This window comes from Stegostoma tigrinum, chromosome 8 (genome assembly GCF_030684315.1).
Source record: "Stegostoma tigrinum isolate sSteTig4 chromosome 8, sSteTig4.hap1, whole genome shotgun sequence".
NCBI classification, from domain to species: domain Eukaryota; kingdom Metazoa; phylum Chordata; class Chondrichthyes; order Orectolobiformes; family Stegostomatidae; genus Stegostoma; species Stegostoma tigrinum.
In genome coordinates, this window is record NC_081361.1 from 52,558,024 (window position 1) to 52,579,811 (window position 21,788).

Sequence of the window (21,788 nt, forward strand, 5' to 3'; positions counted from 1 at the left end):
GTTTTCCATTATCCATAAACATATCACTCCTTTAAAGAACTCCAATAAATTGGTTGAGCATTATTTCCCTGTAAAAATAAACCAAGTTGGCTCTGCCTGATTAGCTTGAAATTTTGAAAGGCCCTGCCTTGATGTCATTAATGATAGTTTTTAACACTCCCCTTATGACAGAAGTTAAACAAACTGACCAGTCTTGTACTCTAATTTTTTTTTCTCCTTATTAATCTTCTGGGCCTCTTTGGACTGAATATTTAATAAAAGTAATGTACTGACCCACGACCAATTTCTATGCAATTACTGAGTGCAATTGCACTTTCTCTTGAAATTTTTCCTCCTCACTGGAATACATCTGTTCTTTGTATTCTGAAATGTCTGGCACTACGTCCCTGCTGACCTATCCTTTAAGTTGTTTGCCAGTTTAATTCATGTAGATCTGCTTTCATTCCCCCTCAATTGCTCTTATTTAAATTTAAAATACTAGTCTTAGATTCACTCTTCTATTCTTCAATCTGAATGTAAAATTCAATCATATTATGATCACCATTACAAAAAGGCACCTTCACAGGATGTTATCATTTAATCTTACCTCATTGTGCAATATGAGATCTAGTATAGCCTCATCTCTTGTGGCTCCAAACCATGAGCTTGTAAGAACCTATCTCAATAAATATTCTATGAACTTTTCTTCTAGGCTTTGCTCATCTGATTTTTCCTGTCTGTATGCAGGTTAAAATCCCTCATGATGATCACCATATTTTTTCTGACAAGCTCCTATTATCTCTATCTCTTTCTTTATGTACCACCCTAACACTTGATTATTCTTCGGGGGCTGGTGCACCATAGAAGATTGGCCCAACAGTTGAATTCTTGCCTTTATTATTTTTCTTCCCCACTCTAAACTCTTCTACTTCCTAAATTTAGGTCATCTTTGGCTATTTTCACCATCATTTTATCTGTTTTGCATCAAATGCTATGTGCATTCAGATACAGAGCTTTTAGTTTTGTCCTTTTTACTTATTTTTACCCTTATCTTTTTGATTTACTGTTGGATTTGTGCTCTCTGTTTCTTTCTATTGTGATCTGCTTATCATTTCCTAGCTCATGTCTTATCGCTACTTGTTAATTTGTTACATTTCCCCAGATTTCATCACTAGCCGTCAATATTAACACCCTATCTCATGCCCTATTTTTACAGATTTCTCGACCACTGTCTCCAGCATGGTTCACCTGAAGACCCAACAATATATGTACCATTTTCTTCAAACCAGTAACAGGGCCACCTCTCCACATCAGTTATTTGAGCCACATCAAATTTGACCTATAATAATTTGCACACCCAGAGAATATGACCTTTTGAAATTTTGCTTTATTTATTTGGTTCACAGCTCCTGAATCTCAATCCTTGTCTTGCCTATGACATTGGTTTCTACATGGGCCATAATGATTGAATACTTTTCTCCCCACTGAAATTTCCTGTCTAGGTCCAACCAGATATCCCAAACAGGCAGGCAACATATTCTTCTGGGCCCTTCCTGAGATTGGTTTTAATTCCAATTGTTTTACTATCCCCTACTACTGTATGTTTATTTTTGCCGCTCCACTGGAACAGCTTCCTGTGCCATGATCCATTAGCTCATCGAGCGTACAATCCTCACTCTGATCTGAGCAAGCTGTACAAATCTCATTTCTTTATTGATTGGCATTTGTGCTCAATGCTTTTCACACTTTCAACTTTGACATCAGTGATTATTTTTGCGATTTTACTCTGTATTGCAATATCAAAATTATATATTTCACAAAATGCTGCGATCCTTCAAAAGATCACTGTCCATCATTTTCAGTCTGAAAAATAATCATATACAGTGACTGTGTTTCCTGTCATCAATCTGATTTTTTAAATCCAAATTGACGCTGATCCTGCAATGACCTGAGCTTCAATTTGTTCATTAGCCTTGTATCTAAAATTTCATAAATACAGATGTAAGAAAACATTTGACAAAGTGCATTACATTCTCTTCTTCAATCATATCTGTTACTTTTATCAAAAATGTAATTGTTAGTCAAGCATAAAATATGTCTTTGACAAATCTCTGTGGTCCTCCTTAAGCAACTAAATATTTCCAAGTGCCCGCTTATTTCTTTTATTTCATCTTTGGGAATGTCCTTTGACCCTCCCTTGAATTAGCAAGACATATTTGGCACTTTTTAATCTTCTGATATTTATTCACTATCTAAGGAAAACTGAAAGGTTATGGCAAGCCCTTTCACATCAACCTAGAATGCAAACCATCTGATCACATTTGATTACTGGCAGACTTCCTAGTTTAGGATGAATAACCCCACCCATTCCCTCTGTTGCCTCTATATCTTTCAATATTTGATCAGTCTCCCCTTCCTTTCGTAAAAATTTTACAGGAAGTACAAGTATTCTAGCTTTCCCCTGAACCTCTGTTCCTAAAAAAAACTTCACCCTGCCTCATGCTAGTTTTTTATTGCAGAAGATTTTTTGGGTTTTTTTTGAAATTGCCACTGTGTTCTCCTTCACTAATTGAAGATGGTGATGTGTTACCTTCTTGAACTTCTTCACTCTCTCTGGTAGAAGTACTGCCAGTATACGGTTAGGAAACAAATTTCAAACTTTTCTTCCAGTGACACTTGCCGCAACTACAAGAAAGGTGTTTGCTGAATTTTCCGTGTACTGCACATTTATATACTCATTTAGCTTCCTATTATCAAGTGTTCCAATCTCTCTTTATAAAAAAAAGCAAAGGTTTAATTTTAAATGTGATCAAAGATTAGTTTATTTGAAAGCTATTGCTGAAGGTTACTAAGTAAATGATGATACAGTTACTGACTAGAATACAATACAAATATTTGAAGAAGATAATTATAAACGTGAAAATAATAGCAGTATTATCTCTATAGGCTTGTTTTGACATGAAGGGATTGAAAGCTTGAAGTCAGAATTTAGTGCTCTGATAGCTTCTGTAGTTAAATAGTTGGAGGATTACCCATGGGTGGAATGAGTAGGACCAGTTCTGAGATGGAGAAGTTTATTCAATTTTTTGTGGCAGTGCAATTTGTGGCCCTTGTCAGCGTGGTTCAGTAGCATTTCTTTGGCTGCGTTGCCTCTCTTCATGTCTCTACGGAAAAACGTCTCTCTCTCTTGTGTCTCTGAGTTACAATAGACAATAGACAATGGACAATAGGTGCTGGAGTAGGCCATTCAGCCCTTCGAGCCAGCACCACCATTCATTATGATCATGGCTGATCATCCACAATCAGTATCCTGTTCCTGCCTTATCCCCATAACCCTTGATTCCACTATCTTTAAGAGCTCTATCCATCTCTTTCTTGAAAGCATCCAGAGAGTTGGCCTCCACTGCCTTCTGGGGCAGAGCATTCCATATATCCACCACTCTCTGGGTGAAGAAGTTTTTCCTCAACTCTGTTCTAAATTACCTACCCCTTATTTTTAAACTTTGTCCTCTGGTCCTGGACTCATCCATCAGTGGAAACATGCTTCCTGCCTCCACAGTGTCCAATCCCTTAATAATCTTATGTCTCAATCAGATCCCCTCTCATCCTTCTAAACTCAAGAGTATACAAGCCCAGTCACTCCAATCTTTCAACATATGATAGTCCCACCATTCCGGGAATTGACCTTGTGAACTTACGCTGCACTCCCTCAATAGCAAGAATGTCCTTTCTCAAATTGGGAGACCAAAACTGCACACAATACTCTAGGTGCGGTCTCACCACGGCCCTGTACAGCTGCAGAAGGACCTCTTTGCTCCTATACTCAATTCCTCTTGTTATGAAGGCTAGCATGCTATTAGCTTTCTTCACTACCTGCTGTACCTGCATGCTTGCTTTCATTGACTGATGTACAAGAACACCTAGATCTCATTGTGCTTCCCTTTTACCTCACTTGACTCCGTTGAGATAGTAATCTGCCTTCCTGTTCTTGCCACCAAAGTGTATAACCACACATTTATCCACATTAAACTGCATCTGCCATGCATCCGTCCACTCACCTAGCCTGTCCAAGTCACCCTGTATTCTCATAACATCCTCCTCACATTTCACACTTCCACCCAACTTTCTGTCATCAGCAAATTTGCTAATATTACTTCTAATGCCTTCGTCTATATCATTAATATATATCGTAAACAGCTGCGGGCCCAGCACCGAACCTTGTGGTACCCCACTGGCCACTGCCTGCCTTTCCAAAAGGGACCCGTTTATCACTACTCTTTGCTTCCTGTCATCCAGCCAATTTTCAATCCAACTCAGTATTTTGCCCCCAATACCATGTGCCCTAATTTTGTTCACCAATCTCCTATGCTGGACTTTATCAAAGGCTTTCTGAAAGTCCAGGTACACTACATCCACTGGCTCTCCCTTATCCATCTTCATAGATACATCCTCAAAAATTTCCAGAAGATTAGTCAAGCACTATTTCCCCTTTGTAAATCCATGTTGACTCTGACCTATTCTGTTACTGCTATCCAAATGAGTCGTAATTTCATCTTTTATAATTGACTCCAGCATCTTTCCCACCACTGATGTCAGGCTAACCAGTCTGTAGTTTCCTGTTTTCTCTCTCCCTCCTTTCTTGAAAAGTGGGACAACATTTGCCCCCCTCCAATCCGCAGGAATGGATCTTGAATCTATAGAACCTTGGAAAATAATTACCAACACGTCCACGATTTCTAGAGCCACCTCCTTAAGTACCCTGGGATGCAGACCATCAGGTCCCGGGGACTTATAAGCCTTCAGACCTAACAGTCTATCCAACACCATTTCCTGCCTAATATAAATACCCTTCAGTTCGTCCATTACCCTCGGTCCTTCAGCCACTACTGCATCTGGGAGATTGCTTGTTTCTTCCCTAGCGAAGACAGATCCAAAGTACCTATTCAACTCATCTGCCATTTCCTTGTTCCCCACAATAAATTCACCCGTACACGTAACGGACAAATTGGGGTTCACAGCAAGTCTTATCGAAACTAATGCAAAATGTGAACAATGTTAACTTTGACTTATTGTTCCACAAAGCCAAGTCAAGTGTGTTGGAATATCCTGCGCATCCTTTCATTCATTTATTTTCATAAAAGCTTTTAAGTTCTCCCGTGTTTAGCAACATTGTTGTCCACAGGTTAATCCAATTCTAAAAGTTTCACTTTTGTGATTAATACTCAAATAACTCATCAGCCTCCACTTTTTGGCTGCAGTTAGTCAATAAAAGCAGTCAAATGAATTCTGCTTTATATGATTCTCTGCTTTTTCAAAAGTTATATTTGGTTTCTTTGTAAAATATTACAATTACACAGTTCTGTCATGTACGGAACCAACAGTGAGACAATTTCAAGCCAGGATGGTGTATAGATTTTGGTCAATCTTCAGGTGGTGAATTTTGCATGCATCTGCTATCCTTTCCCTTCTGGGCGATGGAGACTGCAAGTTTGCAGGTATAAAAGGAGGTTTGGTGAGTTACTGCAATGCATCGTATGGTGTATGCATTGCTACCACAGTGCATCAGAGGTAGACAGAGTGAACATTTTAAACTGATGGATGCGGTGCAAATCAAACAGGTTGTGTTGTCCTCAGTAGTTTCTTGAGTGTTAAGTGCTCATTCAGGCTAGTGGTGTGTATTCAATCATATTGTTGTGCCCTGATGGATGGAGCTTTGGGAATCAGGAGGTGAGTTACTCACCTCAGAAGTCCCGGTCTCTGTTCTTTTCTTGTAGACATGGTAATGCTACGGCTAGTTTAGTTCAGTTTTTCAACAATGTTAACTCTTAGGATGTTGATAGTGAAGGCTTCATCAACAGCATGGCCACTGAATGTCAAAGGACAACAGTTAAATAATTTAAGGTTTTAGCAAAGATTTGTAGCTCAGGTTGTGGGTAAGCTTTTTTACTTGTTCATCGAGCTGGCTTGTTTTCGTTCAGCCGTTTCATCACCCTGCTAGGTAACATCATCTGTGAGGCCTCCAATGAAGCAATGTTGTTCTGCTCCACTTGGAATTTATACTGTCTGGTCTGTTACGGTGAGTACTGTCATTTCTAGTTTTGTTCTGTATGGGTTTATGTATGGGGTCCAATTCAGTATGTTTGTTGATTGCATTATGGGTTGAGAACCATGATGACAGGAATTCCCATATGCATCTATGTTTGGCTTGGGCTACTATGGTTTCATTGTCCCAGTTAAACTGATGGCCTTTATTGCCCATTGATATTATAGAAAGTTTATTGTGTCATTTTGCTGCTAACTGATGTATGTGTATTCTCATTGTTAGTTTCCTTCCTGTCTCACTGATGTAATGACTGCCATAATGCAATCAGCAAATAAATAGAATTGGACCCCATGTATGAGCCCAAACACAACAAAACTGGAAATGACACCAGCATGGTGATGAAACGTCTAAGCGAAAACAAACCAGTTCGGCAAGCAGGTCACTAACCTCAATGGTTAGTTAACTGTCTTGTTGGAGACGGTAATTGCATGACACTAGTGTGGAACAAGTATCACTTGCCACTTAGCCAATGGTTACAGACTGCTTTTGTATCTCAAGAGTTATAAGTGAAATTGAACTTTGTACAACCATCAGCAAACAATTCCACGTCTGAACTTATGATTGAGGGAAGGTAATTGATGAAGCAGCAAAATATGTTTGGGCCTAGGACGTTACTCTAAGGAATTAAGGGTTTTTTGGTGTGGGGTTAGTGTCCCTACCTTTTAGCCAGGTGATGTGGGTTCAAGTCCCACGTGCCAAGTGTTTTCTTTTCTTTATTCATTCAGCGAGGAGGTTGTCACTGGCCAGGCCAGCATTTATTGCCCATGAGTCAGCCATTGTGCTATGTATCTGGAGTTGCATGTAGGTTAGACCAGGTAAGGATGGCAGCTTCCATCCCTAAAGGACATTACTGAACCTGAAGGGTTTTTCTAACAATTGGCAATGGATTCATGGCCATCATTAGACTCTTAATTCCAGATATTTATAGAATTCAAATTCAACTATCTGTCATGGCAGGATTCAAACCCAGGTTCCTAGAACATTACCTGGACCTCTGGATTTACAGTCCAGGCCATTGCCTCCCCTCTGTGAGTAATAATGTCTCTGAACAGGTTGATCAGAAAACGTCTACGCAAAGGAGTTGATCTCTTGTGCAGTGGTAATGTCCTGATCTATTAGCCAGAAGGTTTGGGCTCAAGTCCCACCTGCTACAGAAATGTGTAATAGCATCTTTGAACAGGTTGATTAGAAAAAAAAATCTTTCCTCAGTCCACGTTCTTCTTCCAGGTCCGCATCTTTCCCCCTGCAGTGGTCGAGAACGCCCTTGACCGTGTCTCCCGCATTTCCCGCAACACATCCCTCACACCCGCCCCCACAGGATCCCCCTCGTCCTCTCATACCACCCCACCAACCTCCGGATACAACGTATCACCCTCCGACACGTCCGCCATCTACAATCCGACCCCACCACCCAAGCCATTTTTCTATCCCCACCCTTGTCTGCCTTCTGGAGAGACCACTCTCTCCGTGACTCCCTTGTCCACTCCACACTCCCCTCCAACCCCACCACACCCGGCACCTTCCCCTGCAACCGCAGGAAGTGCTACACTTACCCCCACATCTCCTCCCTCACCCCCATCCCAGGCCCCAGAATGACCTTCCATATCTACCTACTAACCTCATCCCACCTCCTTGACCTGTCCGTCTTCCCTGGACTGACCTATCCCCTCCCTACCTCCCCATTTATACTCTCCTCTCTATCTATCTTGTTTTCTCTCCATCTTCGGTCCGCCTCCCCCTCTCTCCCTATTTATTCCAGTTCCCTCTCCCCATCCCCCTCTCTGATGAAGGGTCTAGGCCCGAAATGTCAGCTTTTGTGCTCCTAAGATGCTGCCTGGCCTGCTGTGTTCATCCAGCTCCACACTTTGTTATCTTGGATTCTCCAGCATCTGCAGTTCCCATTATCACTGATACAATTTCCTCTGAAATGCTTGCAGTGATGTCCTGGAGCTGAATGAATTGCTTACAGCAATCGTAAGTTTTTGCATTGTGCTGGACATAATTCCAATCAGTAGCAAGTTTTCCCCATAATTCTCATGATAATTTTTGAGGGCGCCTTGATGTGACTCCTGGGTGAATACTGCCTTGATGTTAAATATTGTCACTGTAACCAGCCTCTTCAGTTGAGCTGTTTTGCTCACATTGTACCAAGCTGTAATGAGGTCAAAATCTGGTTAAACCTAGACTGAGCATCAATGAGAAAGTTGTTGCAAATAAGCCCTACTTGATAGTATTGCCATTTATCCCTTCATCATTTTGCTGATGATCAAGAGGATGCTGACGGTTTGATATTTGGCCAGGTTTAATTTGTTCGGCATTTTGAGAAATAACCTTTCCTGAGCAATTCTCCACATTTCAGACAGGTGCCTGTGTTATGACTGTGCTAGAATAGCTTAAGGACAGGGCAGCTAGTTCTGGAGAACATATCCTCAGTACTGTTGCTGTTAAGTTGTCAGGTCCCATAGCCTTTGAAGCATCTCGTACTTCTGCTGTTTCTTGGAATGAATCAAATTGGCTGAAGACTAGCATCTTTGATGCTGGGGACTTCCAGAGATTGATCGTCCACTTGGCAGTTGTGTTTGCAAATGCTTTTACCCCTTCCTTTGCATTCCTGTTTTGGGCTGCTCCACCACTGAGGATGAGGATATTTGGAGCCACCTCCTTTTGGTAAATGTTTAATTGTTCATAGTCATTCATGTGCCAGAACTGCAGACCTGATCCATTCATTATGGGATTGCTTAACTCTACTACTTGCTCCATTTGCTGTTTAGCATGGAAGGAGTCCTGTGTTGTAGCTTCTCCAGATTAACGCCTCATTTTTAGTGAACCTGAAGGGTTTTTCCAACAATCGCCACTGGATTCATGGCCAACATAAACACTTAATTCCAGTTCAGTGCTTACACTGAAATGCCCAGCTGCACTCTTCATTGAGCCAGGGCTGAGTTATTTGTGCGATTGTAATGGCAGGTGATGGATATAGTGGACCCTGAAGTTATAGATGCATATAATTCTGCATGATGATGGTCCATGTCACCTTGTGAATACACAATGTTGAGTTGCTAGACCGGTTCAAGGCTTATCCTAAGCATTTTTAGTACCATGATGGTGCTAAAGAACATGACAGAGGGCATTTTTAATATAAAGATAGGACTTGGTCACCAGAAGGATCATGCAGTGGTCACTCCTGCCACCAGTACTGTCATAAACAGATGCATTCACAGCAGGCAGATTCGTGAGAATGAGGTCTAATAGATTTTGCTGCACCCCCGCAACCCCCGCCATTCCCTTACCACTGCCACAGACCCAATCTGACAAATACGTCCTTTAGTCAGTGATGGTGCTTCTTAGACACTCTTGTTGCAAGTCATCTTTTCTCATTCCCTGTGTAGTTGTTGAAAGTCTCTGAGTCCTCTGTATCCCCGTGTGGTATTATTCTTTGATGATTCCCAGGTCACATGTTTTCTAATGAACCTGTTCAGGGTTTTTTATTTATTCACAGGATGTGGGCATTGCTGGATAGACCAGCATTTATTGCCCATCTCTAATTGCCTAGAAGGCAGTTAAGAGTCAATGACATTGCTGTGGGTCTTGAGTCACATGTTGGCCAGACTGGGTAAGGAAGGCAGTTTCCTTCTCAAACGAGCATTAGTGATCCAGTTAGGGGTTTTTTCCTGAAAATTGACAGTGGATTCATGATCATCATTTAGATTGTTAATTCTAGATATTTATTGAATTAAAATTTCACCATCAGCCATGGCAGAATTTGAACCTGAGTGCCCAGAATATTACTCGGGTCTCTGAATTAACCATCTAGCGATAATACCTATAGGCCATTGCCTTCCACATTACACACCGCTAGAGCAGGCGGGCCTTGAACTCGGACCTCCTGCCTCAGGAATAAAAATAGTACCACTGCACCACAGGAGCCTTTTTTGTATCATTGTGTCCTCAACAATTGCAAGCACCTGCTTTAACCACCATACCTTTAGTGCTTCATGAAAGGCAGTGAACCATGAGTATCAAGAACTTCAGTAGCCAGTTCAGGTGATTTGACAGTTGACTGCTTGCATAGTTTGTTGAACTGCTCCTCTGATGTTGCCTGAGCTGCTGTGTTTCTCCAGATCCGCACTGTGTTGACTCTTGTTTGTTGGACTGTTGTCTGGTCAGTTTTTGTTGTACCACCAATAACACATTTTGATACAATGAAATGACATTTTTGATGCTTTCTAAAGGTTGGATTTACAATCAACAAAGGCAAAGAATTGAAGATTGTCCATTTCTGATCTATTTTTCAGCATTGAAACGAGGAAGGGACAGCCTATGGTCAAGTCAACTCATTAATAGTACTGGGGATAAGAGTGCACCCGACGAATAACCTCATCCGTCGTGTGGTAAGATTTTAAAAAATGCTGTATTCCACCTTTGTTTTTGGAACTTAAAAATGACTCTATATCAAGGATATTCTTGAGAAATTTCATGTCATTGTGCATACATCTTTCTTTATGAAGTTCCATGGCTTCTTTCAGCCTGTCCCTTAGTGCATTATATTTATTAAGCATTAATTTCGTTGTTATCCAGTTAGTCAAGCTCGGCTCATGTTCTTAACTAATTCTTCAAATTTGATGACTACATTAAGAAAATTAAATATGGCAAGTTTGTGAGCATGATGAATGTGATGCAGTAAGTTTGAACATTGTCATTTCACTTTGGTAGCCGAGGTGAGATCCAGGCTAGACTACCAGGATTCATGTCTGCTCTCCTTGTCTGCTGTAAGACTCTTCTCTGAAGTTAGTTTTGAAGAATTCCGACCTCTGTTCTTGTGGTGCACATGCACACCAAAGCAATCACTAAGTTGACACTAATAAACTGGTAAGCATAGGCTGGCAAATTAAAGAAGACATATCATGAATCCTAGAAGTTTAGTTCTACCACAGAAGAAAAATTAGTAACTGATGTCCTATAGGAATAGTAACACATTGTTGTATACCAGGATATTGCCGTTTTGTGGAGAGTCTGGACAACCTTTGTTTGTTTTCGCTTGAACATCTGAGGCTGAGGGAGCAACCCTGACAGAAGGTTATAAAAATATGAGAGGCGTGGATAGTCAGAGTCTTATTTTGAGGCTAGAAATGTCAATTAGAGTTAATGTTTCCGTTTCTAGTTCTAAAGAAGGATCACTAGACCTGGAACATTAACTCTTTCCTTCCTGCAGATGCTGCCAGATCTGCTGAGTTTTCACAATTTCTGTTTTTGTTTGTGTTTCTGATTTCCAGCATCTGTGGTTATTTCAGTTTCTAGAAATGTCACTTACTTGACGACATAGTGTTACGGTAAAAGGGGGAAAATTTAAAGGAGTCTTGAGAGGCACTTATTTTTATACAGAGGATGATAAGTGCCTGGAGTGCGCTGCTAGAGGAAGTGGCAGAAACATACTCAATAACAATGTTTAAGAGATATAAATATAGGCAGGGAATAGAGGGTTATGGACTATGCAGAGACAAGAGGTTTTTAGATCAGGGAGATATGTGTCAGTGCAGCTTTGGTGGGCCAAAGGTCCTGTAACTGTGCTGTCGTGTTCTTTGTTCGAATTAAGGAATAGTTTTAACATAGTATGTTGACAGGAGTGCAGCAATATCACTCATTTCTGGGGCCTTTTCAGACAACTTTCAGTGCACAATTTACACCAGCAACTGAACTACTATATCTTGTTCTGTCCCCTGTAATACCTGTAGTTGTGGGGAGAAAGGACATTTTATGTTCCTTCATGTAGTGGTCCTTCCAAAAGTGGGAAACTGGCAATCAAATTCATTAGAAGCTGTAACACAAGAACGAAAGGCAAACATTTGAAAAGCAGGTCACTGTATAAGTGCAAGGAATGAACACATAGACACAAAAGAACATTTAAAAGCACCTTTTATAGGATTCCAAAATTTGATTTTGTGGTTATCAAGAGGCCTGGACTAAAACCATGGAGCACAGGTTCAAGTGCCATGATGGCAGCCGACAAATTTGATTGTACGAAATAAATTTGGAGTAGCATGTGAATCTCAGTAATGATGACCATGACTTTACTGGAATGTCTTAAAAACCCAACTGGTTTACAGATTCTTTTGTGGAAAGAAATCTGTTCTCCTTACCAGCTCTGGCCTACATGGTGACTCCCGAACTGCACCAATGGGGTTGACACTTATTTGCCAGAGGCTCTCAACCAACTATATTGGAAGAAGGCACTTGGGTGTGATTTGGGGATCTGCTGCACAAAAGCATGATGCTAGTCTAGTTCGTTTCAGCAGAATTATACATTGTCACATCACCAAATGGCCTTATTCAAAGGAATATGAGTACTTGGATTTTGCTGAGAAAAGACAAACTGATGGAAATAAACTAATAGCAGGATGGACTGCATACCGTAATCCTCAGATCAGAAATCACACAATATCAGGCTATTGTCCAAAAGGTTTATTTGAAAATACAACCTTTTGGAGTGCTTTTCCTTCTTCAAGTGTTAATGAGAGAGGTGGTATCAGACACAGAATTTATTATTGATAGATCAAATGTTCAGACCATTGATGAGGATGTACTAAACAAACCTGAGATGCCGTTAAGTCTTTAATCAGTTAGAAGGTTTCAAGTAATTAATATGTATATGCAAATCCCCAAAGTCGATTCAAGTCACAGTCCTGAGAGAACTAAAGGTTTTATCAGTGTAAAGAAGAGGTGACATTTTAGGTCAGACAATGCATGTTAGGTGTGAGGTCTTGTTTAGAAGCTGTTTGTGTTTTAGTTTGGCATCAGACTGGTTTTATCGCTAAAGTAGGAATTTATAAAACACCACATTGACTGTCTATAAATTGTGTGCTTTTTGAACAATATAAAATGTATCCACGAATACAAAATCCCCCTATAGATTTGTGTGTGTGGGAATACACAACACAGAGTCGCCGAGCAGAGGCTGATGGCCAAGCTCTGTACCCATGAGGACGGCCTCAACTGGGATCTTGGGTTCATATCTCACCACAGTATACATTCTCGCACTCACGCGACTTGAAAGGAATTCAGAGTTTACATACACATATTAATCAATTAAAACCTTCTAACTGATTAAAGATTTAACAGCATCTCCAGTTTGTTTAGTACATCCTCATCAGTGGTGTGAACCTTTTGATCTTTTACTTATAAATTCTGTTGTCTAGTACTACCTCTCTCACTAATGCTTGAAGGACTGAAGCTCCGAAAGCTTGTATTTTCAAATAGACCTGTTGGACAATAACCTGGTGTGTGTGATTTCTGACCTTTGCCCACCCCAGTCCAACACCCCATCTCCATTTCCTGATCCTCAGGAGCGAACTATGACAACACCACTAATAGTGAATGAGATCAGGGCTGAGGATGCTCAGAGAAGCAATTTGGCATGCACTAACTCTTGACCTTCAAAGGAACATTGAGGGAGATTTGTGAAACTATCCTTGAGATTGTGTGTGTGTGTGTGTGTGTGTGTGTGTGTGTGTGTGTGTGTGTGTGTGTGTTGGGGGGGAGTTGAGAGGAGGGTTGTGGGGGTTGAGTGGAGAATGTGGAAAATTCTATAATTGTATCCATATTCGGTGCGTATATAGACTTGGTGGTGGTGGAATGGGAGGGTATATTGAGTAAAAGGTTATCTCTTACAGTCCCTTTTTGGGGGCAACTACTGAGCTAAATACTGACACCAGTTCTTAAGTTACTGGAGCCTGAGGCTGCAGGTTTCCTATTGTTGAAGGTGTGGGCTTCAATGTCCATCACCAAGAGAGACTTGGATCACTGTTGCTACCCAAGGTAGCTGAGACCTGGAGGAAATAGCTGCCAGGCTGGATCAATGATAAGTAAAACCAACAGGAAATAAAACTACTTGGTCTCATCCTCACCAATCTAACTTGGTCATGTATATCCATTAATGACCTTTGCATCACATGCCTGTCCACCAAAAACAGGACAGTAATGGAAGGAATGACCATTGTTCTTGTGGAGATGAAGTGCTACCTTTTCATTTAAGACATCCTCATAGTGTTGGTGGTACTAGTGCAGTACAAAATGAAACTTTTTGTTTTATTCATTTGTAGGATTGGGTGTTGCTGGCTGACCAGTATTTATTGCTGGTCCCTCGTTGCCTTTGAGAAGGTTGTGGTGAGTTACCTTCTTGAACCGCTACCATCCACCAGTGGTAGATTGACTCTTAATGCCAATAGGGAGGGAATTCCAAGATATTGACCCTGCAACAGTGAAGGAACAGCAAACATTTCCCAGCATGGTGAGTGGCTTGGAGGGAAAGTTGGTGGTGGTGTTCCCATGTATCTGCTGCCTTTGCCCTTCTAGGGGGAAGTGGCCACGATTTGGAAGGTGCTGTCTGAGGATCTTCGGTGAATCTGCATCTTGTAGATAGTAGACACTGCTGCCACTGAATGTCAGTAGTGGAGGGTGTGGCGGTCATGCTAATCGAGTGTGCTGCTTTTCCTGGTTGGTATCAATTGTCTTATGTTTTGGGGCTGCACTCATTCAGGTAAGTGGGGAGTATTCCATGACACTCCTGACCTGTGCCTTGTAGATGATGGACAGGGTTTGGGGAGTGAGGAGGTGATTTACTCGCTGCAGTACTCATACCTTCTGACCTACTCTCATAGCCACTGTATTTATGTGGCAAATCCAGTTGAGTTTCCGGTCAATGGTAACCTCCAGAATGTTGATAGGGATAGATTCAGTAACGATAACACCATTGAATGTCAAAGGGTGGTGTTTAGATTGTCACTTACTGGTGTTGGTCATAGTCTGGCATTTGTGATTCAGAACAGATCTATCAGCTTCAAACTGAGTATCCATGAGGAGCAACAGAATTGTGTTTAAACATGGTCTGTAACCTTATGGCTCAATACTTCCCACACTGTACCAGTGCCAACAAGCCAGATGACAATACTTGGTTAAATGAGTAAATGAATGAATAAATTTTATTGTCATGTGTATTTTGTAGTGAGAAGTTAAATAAAATGCAGTGAAAATGTTTCATACATCATCACAATACAGAACCATTTTGATAGTTAAAGAAAAAGAGAAAAATGAAAAGATTTAGCTTAAAGAAAAGTCCATCTACATTTGAGTTCTGGGCTACTCAGAAGCACCACCACCTTGCCGCTGTCTATGCCAGACCCACCTAATGGCAAAGTTGCCAAACCTCAGGCGGCATCTTTCACTGCTGCGCCGACCTCGCCAAAGTTGCCCCAGGGCTCACTCTCGTCCGTGTAAACCAGCATGCCATCATATCATCACAAGCATCTAGAAGTGATGTGCCAACATAGTGATGATGTAACACGGGTTTACATACCTGCCAAAAAATTTAGTAATATTGTGAGACAGAGCTAAGTACAATAAGTGGATCAGATCAAAGCTCTGCAGTGTCACCACTTGCAGTGATGAATGTTGTTGAGCTACTACACAACCAATCGTATGAAGAAGCTGTACAAATATTAAACATTTTGATAATGCAAAAGACAAGGCTGAAGCTTTAGCGTTCGTCTTTAGTCAGGACTGTTGAATGGGTGATCCTCCTCCTGAGGCCTGACCATCACAAATGCCAATCTTCAGGCAATTCAATTCATTATATGTAATCTCAAAAGACAGTAGAACTAGCTAAACTCCTAACCAAAGAATTCCAGTACAGCAATAACTTAGGCATGTTCCTGGTAAAGAATGGAAATTGCCCAGGTCTGAATAGGATGGTTAGAAGTATCTATGTATGTTATGTCAGAAATAGAACCTATCGATCACATTGCAAGAGCCCACAAGAAGTGTCTAACACAGGGTTTGAACCAATGATTCTCAGATTTAGTGCCTCAAATTCCGTCAGGTTAGCCAGTTGAAACATAGTTACCCAGTTGTAGATATTTTTTGGCAACCTTGCAGCAGGTGCCTATCCACATAGTGCAGGATAATCCTAAACTAGCCTTTTTTCACTCCATCAGCCTACTTTCAATTATGAGCAAAATTATTCTGTGTCTTGTGAACAATACTATTATGTAGCACTTACTCAACAATGAGCTACTCACCAATGCTTAATTTGGAGTCTGCCATGACTACTTGACTCTGAATCTTGTTTTATTGTTGGGCTGAAAATGAAAAAATGAGCTGAATTCCTTCTAAATATAAGGTGAGAATGACTGCCAAGATATCACACTTTCATCTAACATGTATAGCTCCTAAGAGTCATTGAAATTAAAGACAAATTGGAGAAAACTCTTCATTGGTGTTATGCCAAACACAAGTGGTTGTAGTTGAAGCCTAGCAGTTTAGCCCTATATCATGTCAGCAGATGTTTCTTAGAGTAGTGTCTTAGGCCCAACATTTTCAGCTACTTATCCAGAATTTTCCCTCCACCATTTGATCAGATGTTGGGATGTTTGCGGATGATTTCACACTGTTTGTTTCCATTTTCAAATCTTCAGATAATAAAGCCAAATCTAGGCCGACAAGCAGCAAGAACACCATTCAGGCACAGCTGAAAACTGATAAATTACATTCCCCTCCAAGCCACAAACTGTACTGATTTGGATATGGGGTGTATAAATTCAATATGGAATGTGCATGAACTGTCAGTGCACAATTATGAAGTAACATTTTGATCAAGAAGTGCCATGCTATTGTTAATGTTATTGTTAAACTATCGTTATTGTTAAGTTTGCAGATGACACTAAAATTGGTGGTATGGTCGACAGTGAAGAGGTTATCTAATGTTGCAAAGGGATCTTGATCAATTGGACCAATGGGTCAAGGAGTGGGCAATACAATTTAGTTTGGATAAATGCAAGGTATTGCATTTTGGTTAAACGACCAAGGGCAGGACTTATACAGATAATGGCAGGGCACTGGGTGGTGTTGTCGAACAAAGACCTAAAGCTTCAGGTACACAATTCTTTGAAAGTTGCATCACAAGCAGACAGGGTGGTCACAAAAGTGTTTAGCATGATTGTCTTCATTGCTCAAACCATTGAGTGTAGAGTTGGGATGACATTTTAAGTTTGTACAGGATATTGGTGAGGCCACTTTTGGTGGCCAAAAGTGGACTCACCGATATGGCCTGGTCGCCCTGCTTATAGGAAGGATATTATTCAATTGGTGGGGCAAAGAAAAGATTTACCAGGATGTTGCTGGGACAGGAGAGTTTGAGTTATAGGGAAAGGCTGGAAAGCCTGAGACTTTTTTCATTGGAGTGTAGGAGGTTGTGAGGTGACTTTGTAGTTGTTTATAAAATCATGAGGGGCATAGATAAGGTGAATAACAAAGGTTTTTTCCCTGGTGGGGAGTTCAATACAAGGGGGTGGAGGAGAGGAGAAAGATTTTAAAGGGACTTGGGGGACACATTGTTCACACAGTGCATGGTTTGGATGTAGAATGAACTGCCAGAGGAGCTGGTAGATGCAGGTACAGAGTAAAAGATTTTTGAGAAGATTTGTGGCTCGGGTTGTGGATGAGATTGTAGACTTGCTCGCCGACCTGGTATGTTTGGTTGCAGTCATTTCGTCACCCTGCTAGGTAACATTAGTGTGCCACTGGTGAAACGTTGGTGTTTTGTCCCATTTGTTATTTATATGCCTCAGTTTGCTGGGGTGGTTGGTATGACTTCCGGTTCTGTTTTTCAATAGATTTTACATTGCGTCCAGTTCAATGTATTTGTTGACAGAGTTCCGGATGGAATTCCAGCCTCCAGGAATTCCCTGGCATGTCTCTTTTTGGCTCGTGCTATTATGGATATGTTGTCCCAGTCGAATTAGTCTTTCTTTGTCCATGTGTATTGAGAAAAGTAAGAATTGGTCATGTCTCTTGGTGGTAAGTTGGTGTTTGTGTATCCTTATTGCCAGTTTTCTTCCAGTTTGGTCTATTTAATGTTTCTCATAGTTCTTGCATGGTATTTTGTATATTAGTTTAATTTTATTGGTTGTGGGTACGAGGTCCTTTACCTTCATCGGTTACTGTCACAGGGTGGCTGGTGGTGTGTGGGGTACCCTGGTACCTTGGGGCCTGAGTCATCTTATGGTCATCTCTGATATGTCTCTGATGTACGGTAGGGTGACTAGTGTGTCTGGCCGTGCTATGCCACCTTGTTGTGGCCTGTTGGGGAGGTAACGATGGACTGTGCTTTTTGGATATCCATTCCTTTTAAAAATTCTGTATAAGTGCTCCTGTTCTGCTTTACACATCTTACTCTAAGTGCCAAAGCATTTTAAACTTGTGAACTTCATACTTGTAATATTACAGTGACCCTTGCAAAACTTGGAAACATTAAAAACAGCCCAACACACAAATTGAACTACTGCAAGTTAACGGACTTCTCCAGAAGGGGAAATACTCATTTTCATCCTTGCGTTTTTTTTGCCATCGTTTAATGACTCTCTGGAGCTCAGTATTCTCCTTACATAGTGATGTAATAATTAGTAGCTAAAGGATGTGGCTGTGATGAACTTTGTGCGCTCTCAAACTGGTTGCTGCAGTACAAAAAGCATTATTAGTAATGTAGCTCACTTCAAAAGCTTGCTTTCCTGGTGTCTGAATAATTGGCTTAGTTGACTGCTGTTATTTCTCAGCTTCCCAAAGTGGTAGCCAACAATTGTTGCTATAGATACCTGTGTAATTATGCATTTGCTCTAGCTTATGGAAGTGTGAAGATATATTTTGTTTAGTCTCGGGCAGTGGACATCATTAGCAAGTCCTGGATTTGTTGCATGTTCCAAGCTGCCCTGATAAACGTGTCAGACCTTTTTTTTTTGAATTGCCATTAATAGTTTCATGCAACTAGATAGTTTGCTGGGCTAAATCAGAAGAAAGCTAAAAGTGACAATGTTGCTATGAAACTTTTTTCTGATGAAGGGTCTGGGCTCAAACGTCAGCTTTTGTGCTCCTAAGATACTGCTTGGCCTGCTGTGTTCATCCAGCCCCACACTTTGTTATCTCGCTATGAAACTGGAGGCAGGTGTAGACCAGACAGGGTAAGAGCAACAAATCTGTCGCCTTAAGGGCAATTGATGAACCAGTTGAGTTATGGTGACAATCTAACAAGATCTTTTTAACTGATATCTGGAATTTTATTTCCAAATTTTATTGAAATTAAGTTCAGATTGAGAAACTACCACAGTGGGATTTGAATTCACATTCTCTGATTTGTTAATCCAAAAGTCCTGATTAAATTAATAGCAAGAAAATTATGTCCCTATAAGAAACAAAAACAACTAATCTATTGGTGGTAAATACTGCATCTCTTCAAAACCGGAAAGGCATCCGTGCAATTTTAGTTAGAATGAAGTGAGTTGAAGTAGGAGATATGAGAGCGAACTGTGTCACACTTAAATAATGTTCTGTCCCTTTTGGTATGTACCTTCAATGCAGAAATCTTAACCACGTAGAAAAAGCCAAAAGAACCTCATAGTAATTAACCTGTAAATATCCTAAAGAACAGATCTTGATTTTACATTTTTGCTGAGTTGAGGCATTTACTTCTGGGAAAAAGAATTGATACTGGAGTGCCTAGAAGAGTAGAAACCATTTTTTAAAAATTCGTTCATGTGACATGCACATCTTTGGCTCGGCCATTTATTGTTCACTCTTATTCCCTTTGAGAAGGTGGTGGTGGTGAGCTACAACCTCATTGGTGTAGGTGGAGCCACAACGCATTAGGAAGGAAGTTTCAGAATTTTGATTCAGTAATGCTGCAGGAATGGTGATATATTTCCTAGTCAGGATGGTAACTGGCTTGGGGAATACACAGGCACTAGTATTCCAATATATCCATTGCCCTTGTCCTTCCAGATGGTTGTGGCATTGAATTTGGAAGATGCTGCCTAAGCAGCCTTTGATGAATTTCTGAAGTGCATCTTGGAGATCATACACACTGCTGCTATTGACTGTTTTTGGTGGAGGGATTGAATGTTTGGTTTATTTTCCATTTCACAATCTGCCTCTGAATATCTCTTTTGCGTCCTTGCAAAGGTTTCTGGTAGTCCTGATCAGCCACGTATAAAGAGGGGTAGCTCTTGTCATCTCAGATTCATCCAGTGATCTGTGGTTTTGGCATAGACCACCTGTGGTCTGTGAAGCACACCTGTGTATAATTCATTTCTTGTAGTCAAAGATTAATTGTACATTGAGCAAGAGAATTTCCTTTCTGTATACAGTTGATTTGTCTGTTCATCTAATGTCTTGATGGCAAGATTGGTGTAGTGAAATGTACCCTGACGTTGAGGAAAGCTGGGAATTCCATTGATCCCTTTGGCTGACTATCCTTGTCCTGTATTTTATGAATACCCATCCTTCTCATACAGTGCATTCGTCACTTCTTTGATGCAACAATGAGCAGTTGTTTGGGAGATGCCACAAATATCAAATGCAGATCTATGGAAGGAACAGGCCACTTGGAACTAAAAGCTGCAGTAACCTTCTATGTTACTGCCATTGGATGCCCACCATATCCTTGTGAACCTAAGACTTCTTTAGACCCCATAATGCAGGTAATGTCAATTTCACAAGTACTAGCTAATGACCATCTCCAATGAGAAAGAATTGAATTTCCACCTTTGCTGAAACGTTCAACAACATTACCCTCACTGAATTGCACAATATCAACACCCTGGCGATTAGCATTGTGTTGAAGCTAAACTGAACCAACCAATCTAAATACTGTAGCTCCAAGAGCATGTCAAAGACTAGGAGTTCTGTGTTAAGTAACCCACCTCCTGTTTCCAACACCGCCACCACCACCCCACCCACCAACACACGCGTGCATACGCACAGATGCATGCAGACACAGACACTTGCCTGGATGAATGCAGTTGCAACAACATGCATGAGGCTACACACAATCCAAGAAAAAGCAACCTGCATGGTTGCAATCCCAACTGCAACCTTCAGCATTCACTTCAACACCAACACACAGTGACCCAACAATGTGTACCATCTTCAAGAGGTACAGTAGGAACCCACCAACCCTCCTTAAGCAGTGTCTTCCAAACCTGTCACCTCCACCACCTGAAAGAATAATGGCAGCAGCTTCTGCTATTTCCTTCTAAGTCACATGCCATCCTGACTTGGAAATATATCACTGTTCCTTCAGTGTCACAAAGTCAAAATCCTGGAACTCCCTCCCTAATTGCAATGTCCGTACCACAAGGGCTGTAGCAGTTCAAGAGGGCTGCTCACTATCATTTTCTCAAAACCAGTTGGGGAAAGGCAATAAGTGCTGGGCTGGCCAGCAAAGTCCACAGCCCATGAAAGCTTTTTTAAAAAAATAAATCTCTCTTCAGGCAGTACCTTTTCTGGCAAGAATGCCATCCTAGTCCTGTATGCTGTACTCACTAAGGTCTCAGAGATCTATCTACCTCTGCATTGTTACCTAACCTAATTTGTTGTGCTCACTCCTGCTCCTAAGCTGCCTGCCCTGGTTTCTGTGCGGCATGGAGTACTTGTCCGTGTCTGATCCCATTTATCATTCAAAGATAAAGGATTACAGAATGAATGGCTCACATTGTACAACACCTTCACTGTCGCTCTGTAAAAATAGACTGTAAAGTTCCCTCGTTCAGAGTCCCAAATTTGCAAAGTCACTTCAGTGAGCATCCCCTCTTGTGAAGTGCCTTTAAATTTTGGAACCGATACTTTTAACTGATGCACTTCATACCTCAGACTCCATCCCTCCAGA

At 41.1% G+C, this 21,788-nt stretch overlaps 1 protein-coding gene across 15 annotated transcripts in view; it reads left to right on the forward strand.

Annotated features, from left to right (window-relative positions):
- The window catches only part of lrrc7 (leucine rich repeat containing 7), a 617,590-nt gene that overhangs the window by 258,295 nt on the left and 337,507 nt on the right, over positions 1–21,788 (forward strand). For all 15 annotated transcript variants that reach the window (XM_048539168.2, XM_048539169.2, XM_059647884.1 and 12 more), the window contains exon 2: positions 10,378–10,473. The gene's annotated coding sequence lies outside the window, so the exon portion shown is untranslated. The remainder of the gene's footprint in view (positions 1–10,377; positions 10,474–21,788) is intronic.